Genomic DNA, 11,828 nt, shown 5'->3' on the forward strand with positions numbered 1-11,828 from the left:
ATTCTAGTTCTGGCTCAGCCACTAACTCACAGGATTGATATAGAGCCACTTTCAATCTAATAATCTTAGTAATGATAATAGATATTAACTGAGCAGTTATTTTGTGCTGAAGGTATTTAATACATTTTTCTGTTTATCTTTACAACAGCCCCTCAAAGTTGGAACTGTTCTTATCTCTAGCTGCAGATGAGGACACTTGCTGCTGGTTAAGGCATGAGCCTGAGGTCATACAGGGTGAGGTAGTGGAACAGATTCTCTGCTTGTTTTCATAACCACGGCACTGACTTCTTGATTCTCAGCCATGAAAAGAGGAGATTGGGCCAAGGGGTTTGGATTCTCCATGGCTCCAATGGATGCTGAGCCAATTAGCTAATTCTGACCTGAACTTAACAGGGGGCGGTAAAGAAATAATTCAAGAGCTGCCAATCTTGCCCTACAGAAAAAAAGATAAGCCTGGGCAGATAAATGATTTTCCACCCTTCAAAGGGACATGACTGAACTTAGAACTTTCTGTTCTAAGCCTGATTGAATGTGAAAAATAAGCCCTTTTTCTCCAACAGAGTGGGTCTCTAAAGAGTCCTGTTGGTTGAATGCATATTATAACCTGTCTCTTTTGATTACCTAAAATGCAGGCAGTGGGAAGATAACATGTCTGTGTGCTGGCTCACTCAGGTTCACATACAGCCCACTGGGAAAAACACCTGGTGCTGTTAAGAAACTAGGAAGAAACCAGGATAGGATGCACTAACGGCCAAGGTAGAAGGGAGATCCCAAGATCCAATGTGAGAGGAGAGAATACAAATAGCACCCCCACAGTGGGCTCTGCCTTCTCCAACCAGGTGAGAGGCTGACCCTGGTGTGAGTCACAACGGCCTTGCCTGTGGTCGAAGGGCACCAGGTCTACAGCTCTGGCGGGGCTCCCCCCATGCAGTTACCTCCCTGCCTGCAGTGCAGTAAGACCACAGGCTCTGGGGTCACATTGACCAGGGTTTAAATTCTGCCTGATATTTCCAGCTGTTACCTTGGGCAGTGTCCCTTCTAAGCCCAACTTACTCGCCTGTGAAATGGAATAATATGAGTACATTCCTTAGAGGGATGTTTTGGACTTACTCAGGGTTGGCTACTTAATTTTCAGGCTTCAGTGCAAAATGAGAATGTGGGATCCTTGTTCAAAAAGCAAGAATAAAGTTTTGTGTCTTGCTCCGTGGTCCCTTTCTTTGCCTGTCATGGTGGGTTTTATTCCTGTTGAAAGCTGTGCTACCTCAGGCATAGGGACCTTCACAGGTGCCTGGGGCCCCACCTGAGATAAAGTGAGCAGAGCCATGGGTGAGCTGAGGCTTAAAACCCCAGCACATGTTTTATCGTCACATCTGACTTTGCTTATAGGAACTAAATTCAAAGATAAAATTATTAAGCATTTCAAGTTGGTCACTACAGAACATTAAACCCCCAAGTTTAGGCCCTTCCAAGCATGCACCTTGAGTGATTGTAATGATCACAGGCCAATGAAGCTGGCCTGGAATATGCTTTTGGCCATTAGCATAGACTCTGGCCCATGGCAAGGACTCAGTAATGGTCAATGGAGAGGCTCACTTTGCTCACTGATAACCTTAGGAACCCCATAGCTCAAGCCTCATTTGAGCTTTGCGTCTCCATCCTGGCTCATAGGAGAGTCAGGGAAAGTGTTATCACCACCCAAGTACAAATGGGGAAACAGGCCCAGAGAGGGGATAGGACTTGGCTGTGTTCACCCTGTAGTCAGTGATAGTTAGAAGTGAGCAGTGATCTCTAGACTCGCAGTGCCAAGTGTCTCAAGTTCAGTGTCCCCTCTGGGCTTCATAATCTGAGGATTATGAGTGGCATCATCTCACGCAGCTTCCACTGGGACCAGCCTGCCCCTACATAGGTTTCCAAACCCTGGCTCAATGCCAGAAAGCTTTTCCTACCAGGGACCTCTCCACAGTATTTTTTTTCATATGCATATTCATCCAAAATTTAATCATGTGAAATGTAGTTTTATCTGCTTTTTACATTGCCAAATATAAGAATTTTTTTGGCTCATTAAATATTTTTAACTCTATAAGAGTTTCATAATATCCTATTTTAGGGAAGCTCCATAATTTGACGAATCCCATATCGTTAGACACTTAGGCTTTTTCCAATTATCTTTCAATTACTGAAAGGCACTGTACATGTTCTAAATGGGATAAATGTAGTACCTGGCTCATGGGTCATTGTGAGGATTTAATAAATTAATACAAGAATAGTATTTAGGAAATGAAACAAGTACTATGTATGTGTTAGCAAATATTCTGTTGGCTCTATTTTGATAATGCTATAGTGGATATCATTTTATACACATCTTTGAGTATATAAGTGATTATTTCTGGAAGTTGCATCACTGGATCTGTGGGGAGAGCATTGTTAAGGCTGGCACAAAGTGTGTCCACAGTTTATGGAAGATGTGCCCTGCAGCTGACAGGGAGACCAAGGGGGTTGAAGGGTGTGGGGTGAGGGCAGGATTGAACCCTAGGCTCTGGCTAAAAACATTTGTCATAATCTGACTGTGATGTTTTGGACAACAGTTTTTCCATTCTAGGGTTGAAAACCGGAAGGGGCGAGAGTAATAAATCTGTGGAGAGAGCTCCAGAAAGCATTGGCTACCCCATACAGATGGCCATTTGCCCTCAGCTCCAGATCGGTTCTCTTCCTTGGTTCCTACTATGACTAAGGAATTGGGCCTTGGATGCAAGGGAGTTGAGATGAAACTGGATGGGACGACTGAGTCTTACATAGCCAGGGAATTGTGATAATAGGCTGTCACTTCAGGTGAGCATTGGGTAGAGGAGCAGGGAGAACTAATAGGACTAATAGCTGCCTTTGTGGTCTGTCTGCCCCCAAATATCTCCCCTCTGTCAACTGTCTTTCATCATGGAGTAATTAAAAGTAATTTGTCTTTAGGATGCCCCTAATATACCCAAATACCCAAATATGTTTTTTATAGCTTGATAGAACCAAAGAATTGCAGAGATGACAGGGAATAAAATTCCATACAGTATTCTTCTAGAGCCGAAATCTCAAACATTCATTTGTGACTCAGAATCCTACCTCAGAATCACCTGGGGCTTGTTGAAAATGTTAACTCCTGGGCCCACACTCAGAGTCTGATTCAATGGATCCTGAGTGGGCCCCAGGAATCTGTCTCTTTAAGAACACTCCCCCCTACCCCCATGTCATTCATGCTGATGCAGGCTACACATTGAGGAAGTCTGTTCTATTATATCCCTAGCAGGTTGCCTCTAGTGTCACCTCAGGTGTTGGGAAGCCCACCACTCCAGAAGACTGCCTCTTCCATTTTAGAAGAGCTCTGACTATAAGAAAGTTCTGCTTTATGTGGATCTGGGATCTGGCACTTTATAAATTTCACTTGTTTCTAAATCTATCCACTAAGGCCATGCAGAGAAAGTCCAATCGCTCTAGGCTTCGATGGGCAGGAGGGATCATGAAGGAAGGAAGGGGAGGCCCCAGTGGCCTTTGCTCTTGCTCAGAAACAAAGTGTTCAGGGCTCTGGGTCCCTGGAGCCTGTGCTTCCTGGGCTGGAGGCACCTCCCTTTAGGTTTCTGGGCTCTTTGAGGCCAGGACCTTGCTGAGAGAGACAGAATAGGAAACAAGGAGGTTCTGTGGATTGTGAAAGGGTCCTCATTCTGCGCCAGGTCTCTCTCTCCTTTTGTTTGGAGATAAATGATGTTTTAGGCAAAGGAAACTCTGTGAGCACTGACTTCATATGGGTTCTTGGGAAAGTCACGTGTCTGGGCCTCTGTTTCTTCATCTGTCCAATGGGTTAACAATATGGACCTCACATGCCTAATGAGAGGTCCACAAGCCGGCGTTGTAAACTAACATGCCCGGATGCCAGCCGCTGTTCTGTTCGTTCTCAGATTGGTGTGCACAGAAGATAACTCAGTCAAGCTGGATTCTGTCCTAAAGTGTGAGTTCCTACTTACATGGAACTTTTTTCTTCAGGCCATGTCCTTCAGGGGGCTGTGACTTGGGGCATGATGGGAGAAGGAGCCAGCTCAGCAGGAAACTCTCCCCAGAGTCACCAGAGGTCTGTTTAGTATTTACAGGCAAGAAAATGTTTATCAGCCCTAGCCAGTTTGGCTCAGTGGATAGAGCATCGGCCTGCAGACTGAAAGGGTCCCAGGTTCGATTTCGTCAAGGGCACATGCCTGGGTTGCAGGCTCGGTCCAACGTGCAGGAGGCAGCCAATCAATGATTCCCTCATCATTGATGTTTCTATCTCTCTCTTCCTCTCCCGTCTTCTCTGAAATCAATAACAATATATTAAAAAAAATAAAATGTTTATCAGGAAATTTGGGGCCACAGACTAACAATACTGGGGTCAGAGGCCATGCCAGCTGTGAGCAGAAATGGCCACTCACATCTGTGGGTTGTTCAAGTTAACATGGACGAGCTTATGCATGTCTTGTGCACATACGTCACATTTGGTCACTCAATACATACACCAGACACCCCACATCCCTTCCTGCAGCCCACAGGAGCCCCAAGGCTGACCCCAGCATGTGCAGTGCTTAGCAGACTCCAGGTCTTTCCTGGGGGGAAGTGCTTAACTATAGGGCCACCACTCAATGTTGATGGGGGAGCAGGAAGGTTTACTCAACCATAGTCATGCCCTACTTGATTGGGGAAGGACCATGGATGAGAGAGAGCAATCCAAGATTCCACTCCTACCATGGCATCAATTTCCTTGTGTATTTTTGGAGATGTCACTTCTCTGGACCTCAGTTTCCCTTTCTGTAAAATAGGTCCATAATTCCTTCCAAAATTACGCCTGAAAATGGCAATGGGGCTTAAATGGAACAATAGATGTGAAAGTGCGTTGAGAAAGCTGAAAAAAACTGCATATTCAAGAGGAGGAGAGGGCAGGAGAGAGGTGGACATGAGAGGAAGCAGACTTTGACAACTTCAGGTCACAACATCAAACCAGCTTCTCACCTGAGCCTGTTTTTTCTCCAACACTGCCTCCAGGGTTTGGCAAAGATAATGACCGAGAAGGAGCAGCAGAAAAAGAAAGGAGGCTGAAGAGTAGGCCGTGTGAGCATGAGGAGCAGCAGAAGAAAAGTAGAGCAGATGGCGAGGCTCCTGTATACCGGCTGGGTCAGAACAGTCGGGAAACGAGGTGGCCACCAGCCCATGTGGAGACTGGGGTAACCGTGCTGTCCAGGTTTGAGCTGCTTCTGGCAGGTGAATATCCTGCGATGAAGAGGAGGTGGCTCTGCTCAGGGTTAAGAGGATAAAGCTGTTAGCTAACTATGAAGCAACCATAAAGCTGTTGGCTAACTGTAAAGTAGTTCATTACTTTATGAATGGATGCGTCAATGTTAAATGGCCACATGAATGGATTCAAACCCCACCTACATAAATTACTGAATAGGGCTCTGAGACCTGGGAAAAGGGACTGTGGGACCTTCAGGGCAATGGTGAGTTGGAGGAGAAGAGCCCCTGCACAGCCTCACCTTAGCTGATTAGGGGGGCAGCCAGCTCCATCTAAGGGTCCTTTGTCTAATGCAGCAGCATCTCCCCCCCCCCCCCCCCCCCCCCCCCCCGGTTTTACCCCTGGAAACTCACTTTCCGAACAGACTTGTCTTTGAAGCTTGTGAAGCAGCAGCAAATGGATCCATACAGCTGCCTTCTGCCTTGGGCAGCTCTTGAAGTTGTCAAGTAAGAACACTTAGATGCCACCCCTCATTGTCCTCTGGTTGCTTCTTCCTCTTCTTGGAGCCTCTAGGTGTCTGGAGGCTTTCTCTCTCCTTGTACTTTCTGCAGGCTCTCTGGAGAGAATCTGATATCCACCATTTATATGTCAAAGTTACAGCCTTTGAGAAACCAGTGTCAAAATTGGGACTAAAACCTGTGTCTCTGTTCACTAGTCTCTGCTGCCCCAGGTTGTGTTTCTTCCCCATCACTGCTGCTCAGCACAGCTACCTGTAACGGCTCATCTTCTCGTTCGGCACCCTAGGCATATTCCACATCTAGCTGAGGGTCTGAAAGAGAAGGGAGGCCCTCTGAGGGCAGTGAGGGAAGCAGACGCCGTGGGAGAACCTGGCCCAGCACACGGACCCCCACATTCGCATTGTGTCTTCCTAGCAGGAGGACAAAGGCAGCGCGAATGGCAGCAGCAACAGCAGCAGCCGTGATGAGGAGACTGCACAAGTGCTAGTAAGAGGCTCCAGCCTGTGGGCTTGGACTCCCAGTACACTGAAATGCCAGAGAAACTGAGTCCTGGAGGGGAAGGGACTTGCCAGAGGTCACCCCAAGAGTCAGAGCCGAGTGGAGTTGATCCCAGGGCTACAAAATCCCAGTGAAGAAACAATCTCTTAGGGGAGTCTCTGGCTGAAGGGCTGCTGTCACTCCAGGGTGTCTGGAGGGAGTGCTCAGTGTCAGACATGTCAGAGCAGAGTCAGACCTCAGAGCAGAGTCTCCTCCACTGCCCCAGCAGACCGAGTTCCTGGCCTTGAGCTGGAGGAGAAAGTGTCATCTCTGTCTGCAGAAAGAAGCTTTGGGTCTCTGGAGAAATGGGTTCTTGCGAAGCAGATACCACAGAGCCTGTGCTGGAAGCCAGGGATTGGAGTGGCTGTGGAAGGCTGAGTCCTTGGCTGGGTCCTGAGAAATCTGCAGGAGAGAGAGGCATGGAGGGATGAGGGTGTTTTGCCTGGAGTTGGAGAGGGCATTGGAAACAGCAGGAAGGGCAACTGAATTCTGGAGGAATTCCGGGTGTGAGGGAGTCGAGTCTGAGGTCAGAAGTTGAGACCACCATGACCTCCCTGGGGTGTCCCAGGTGCTTTGGCCCTACAGCCCCTGCCACTTCCCTTCTGCCTTGTCTCCTTGGCAAGGTTTGAGTTTTCTTCTTGTCACTCAGAACCAGATGATCACCGAGAAAAAGAAGAAACGCTTCAATTAATTGCAGGAATCAACTGACTTGGGAGCCCAGGAGAAAGGGCAGTCGGGAATGGGAGTGCAGGAGGAATGTCAGAGTGAAATTACTACTTACACTCGTCAAGCTTACCATGTTCATCTTTGCTTATCATTTCATTTAGGTTATTTTGACCTAGTGTCCTAGCTACAGCAAAACCCTAATATTTATCGAGCCCCTATTTATACCACAGTCACAGTGCTCAGAGCTTGTTATCAATGGTTTATTGTAACCCCCCAAACAACCCAATAGGTCTATAGTATCATCATGCTAAACTGCAGGTGAGAAACAGGTCTGGAGAGTATAAGAGGCGTGCCCAGCGTCAACATGGCTGTGGGGTGGTGGGTGTGTAGATGTTTGACCAATATTGCCTGTTCACAGGGGAAACACATGGGAGCTATAACTAGGTCAGGGCATCTTGGAACTAACTCAGCTTGACCAGAATCCCAAGGAATTGCAGAGCGGAGAGTGGGGTAGGATACTTGCTGGTCCTAGGGGCAGGAGATGGGGGCTGGGTCCAAGCCCTGCCACTGAGCGAAGAGAGACCTTGAATATATCTTTCAATGCCTTTGTGATTCACGTTCTGCGCCTGTAGCTCTGGAAATGAAAACCCACAAAGTAAAATTGTTCCGTTCCCAAGGTGTTTGGTTCCATCTTCTGGTCAGTTCTGTTTACTGCACTGAGCACTTGAGACCCAAGTAGGGAATTATTTCAGTCTCTTCCTCAAGCTGCTTCTCTGGGCCTCACTCATTGAAACCAGAGGCCATGGATGTTATGTTCAGAGAAGGGAAGGGGACACTATGGCAAACCACTGCTTCCCTGCCCCTCCCATTATGTCTCCGGGCTTTAATTGGCTGGATTCCAGGTCAACGGGAGTGATTCCAACATACTCTCTTGAACTTGTTCTCACTCACCTTCCATAAGTAAGTAGGTTCTGGACCAGAGAAGTGAGTTTCACCCTAGACTCTGCCAGGAGGCCCCAGAATCTGAAGCCAGAAGGCTAGGTGAACGGCGACCTTGGGTCCCCTCCTCATTGATGCTTTCCTAATTACTCCAGCTCTCCATGTCCGTCCTGCTGAGGAGCACGCAGAGAAAGATGGCTTGCAGAAAGAAACAGCAGATGTGGGAATCTCAGAGAGAGAGAGAGAGAGAGAACAATGAAAGATAAAAAGAGAGAGACGGAGCTGCTGTCCTGACACTCAGTATTTTTCCAATTTCTTCAAAGGTTCACCTGGCCTCCCTGCCTTTGCCTTCCCTGAAATACCCATGAATCTTCCCCCAACCACCTTTACACCTGAGCAAGCTTCGTGATGGATTTCTGCCTCTTGCAAAGATGTGATTTCCAACCAACCCTGTGGGGAGGGGCTGGGGCACTCACAGATCCATCCTGAAGCACATACTGCATGCTGGGAAAGCAAATGCTCCATTCTGCTCGACAGTCACTTCTCCGTCACTTCTCATTACCTCCAGGACCTGGAGATGACTCTGTTACTCGGAAAGCATCAACAGGGCTGCCAGCTCCCAGTGGTTGGCTGGTCTCTTGTCAGTGGCAGTCTTCCTGGGAGCAGACTTCCTGCCCATCCAGAGCAGAGGTAATGAGGCTCAGCCTGAGCTCACTGGCACCCCAGGCTGCTGGTCACTTGATGCTCTTCCCTTCCTGGAACTGACCCCGCTGTCCTCCCTGCTCAGGCCAAGCCCCCCTCCTCCAGGGAGCCTTCCCAATAACCCTGCAGCACACATGAGCCCTTCCCTTTTTAAACTTTCTTAGTGCCTATAGTCTTCTTTGTCCTTTAGTGCATCTTGTTCCATAATGATGTCAAAGAACTATTATATAAGTTATAAGCCCATCACACCTTGTGAGTGGAAAAGGAAATCACTAACTTCCTATTGTTTCAAATAATAAGAGCTATTCATAATATAGAACGTTATTTGGATGCTGTGAATTTTCCAGGCGCTGTTCTAAGCACTTGTTATCTAGTAACTCATTAGATTCTCATGACCATTTATAGAACAGAAACCTGGGGCACAGAAAAGTTGTCACTTGCTCAAGGTCACATCTATAGTCGGTGATGGAGGGTGAAGGAGATTTCATGGCACATTCCTCCCCTTTCCCACTTTGCTGCCCAGTACCTGAAGGTCCACTGTTGGAATTTCTCCTTTTATCTTCAGGCTACAATTCCTATAATAGTTTTTTTGGGGAGGAGAGCTGAGGAAGAGCAAAAGGAAGGCCTCCCAGACCTTCATAAGTGGCCTCCTTGAAATCCAGAACATCCCCATTTTCTAAGTGCCGTTCGATGGAATGCTACTTCCTTGGGACTTTAAATAGGTTTTACTTAAAAAAAAAAAAAAAAGTTAAATGTGGGAAGTACTTCCCACACTTAACTTTTTTTTTTTTTTTTTTTTAAGTAAAACCTATTTAAAGAGCATCAAGTGACCAGCAGCCTGGGGTGCCAGTGAGCTCAGGCTGAGCCTCATTACCTCTGCTCTGGATGGGCAGGAAGTCTGCTCCAAGGTGTGATGGGCTTATGGCATGACTGTTGTCTTGTGGCATGACTCTCAGAGCCTTACCATGCTGGGAGAAATGTGTCCTAGTCGCTAGAACAAATTAACCAGAGGTCTGTTCTTACAGGTCACCTCTCAACTTACTTTTATGGAAACCTCCTTGAGAAAAGCTGCCTGAACCCATGGGATAACCAAGCCACTGCTACCCACAATTACTGTGTTTGCAGTGCTTCCTGTGGACACATACCGGCTGCCCTTTGCATTTGGTGGCTTGCCTGCCAAGTGCTTTCTCAGGTCAGCAAGATGGATTGACACAGATCACCTGCATTTTCCTTTCTCGGGACTTCAGGATGCCCTGTCACTAACCAGCTGCCTCTACAGCCTCAGGACCATGGAGCAGGGGGCTCTTCTTGCCTTAGGCCCTTGCTTGAATTTGCTTGCTAACTCACACATCTTTAGAAAATGTTTTTAGCATCTCCAAGGAGGGGTCCCTGGAGGGGTCCCTGAGGCAATCAGAACCTGCCCCTGGTCTGGGGTCTGTTTGGATGGATGGGATGGCACACAGGGAGAGGGGTGAGAAAATGGGTTGTGGGACAGGAGAGAAGGGAGAGCTCACTTCCAGGTGGGGGTGATGGGGTGGGATTCTGGGAGACCATCCAGGGAAGATGCCCCCAGAGCTGGGCCTGGAAGGTGGCAAGAGGTGACAGGTACAGCTTGTTGTCAGGAGGACAGAATTCTTGGGGGAAGCAGCAGCAGCAGCAGCAGCAGCAGCAGGTTAGCTCCTGATAGGTGTCCTGACTACCTTTGCACCTCCCTGACTGTGGAAAGTGGTAGATCCCAAAGCAGCTGCTGAGATGGGACTCTTGGGCCAGGGTGTGCCCACCCCTTGGATCCTAGGGTGGGAAGTGCTCACCTGTGGTCTGACCTTCATGCCTAACCCTCAGAAAGCTTGGGAGGGAGGAAGCATTATATCAGGGACTCCAGGGAGCAGGGCCCGCATTTGTCTTTTCACTGTGCCCCCAACACCTGCAGAGGGTCCAACAGACCTTCCCTGAATGAGCGGACAGACATCTGCTCCCTCCTCTGAGCCCTTTCTCTCCCCTCTGCCCTGTTTATCAGGAGCCTGGTTTCAGCACCTTCCTGTGAATCTGCTGAAGTGAGCCACTCCAGAAGCAGCCTCATTTCCCCAAGGAGCTCTGGAAGAGCAAAAAGACTGGAAGGCTCACAAGCCGACTTTCACAGAAGCAAGAGTCCTGGGACGTCAGAGTCCAATGAGCATTGAGAAGATGTGTTGATATTCAGAGTGGTGGGCAGGGCTCGGAGCCCAGGGAGCCTTCTGTATAAATATATAAATAAATATATTTCTAGGTAACATCATAAATAATATATCAACTGTGTACGTATGAGGAAGCACACAGAAATCCAGCTTCAGGTCCCAGTCCCACCACAGACACTGATTCTTTTTGCATAGACTAGTAATCCTATCTAATGAAAAAGATCATTAAGTGTGACAAGTCTTGTCAAAATCCCGTACAGGTTAACTAGATGATGCCACACAAGGAAGATGACCACACCATGGCCTTCTGGACCCTGGGCCCCTGGACCACAGACGCATGGGGTTTTAGTTCCCTTCTTGCTTCCACATCCTTTTTTACGTTCCTTTGAGACCTGCTGCCCTATAACACGCCCCTCTCTTCACACTGCATTCCAGTGTTCCTCCTGAGCCTTTCTCTTCAGCATGGCAGCCTTTCAGATAACCTCAAGGGTATTGTGGCTGTGATCTGAGACTTGGTTTTCACATCTGCAAGATGGGAGTACTATTGGTTTTTGCCCCAAAGGGGCAAATGGAGGATAAATGAGAGAATGTATATGCATGTATATATTGTATATGCACACAATACATGTAATTGCCTGGCACTACACAGAATGGCTGGCATTTCTGACCCCAGTGCCCTGCTCCACACCCAGCTGATGTTATTTCTCACTGGGCGGGTTAGTGCAGGCTTCCGGGAGCTGGTGAGAATTGAGGTGGGCTTTGAAGAACTGGAGCATTTTCACCAATATGCAGGTGTGGTTATGAGAGTGGATGGGGTGGAGAGAAGTTCGGAACAGAAAACAAGTGGGAAGTCTGGAGGTTTGCTTTGGGACAGAGAGGAGGCTGTCTTAGCTTGAGCTGCTGGTTCATTGAGGGAACCAGAGGGAGATCAACCTAAAAGAATAGGGTGGGGCTCTGGAATCATAAAAGGTTGAGTTGGAGTCAGAGGGGAGGGGTGGGGGTCATTGGCCCAAACTCTGTCTGTAGTGGGAATAAAAATGTGAGACTTGGCCCTAA

The sequence above is a fragment of the Plecotus auritus genome (genome assembly GCF_963455305.1).
Source record: "Plecotus auritus genome assembly, chromosome: 6".
NCBI lineage: Eukaryota > Metazoa > Chordata > Mammalia > Chiroptera > Vespertilionidae > Plecotus > Plecotus auritus.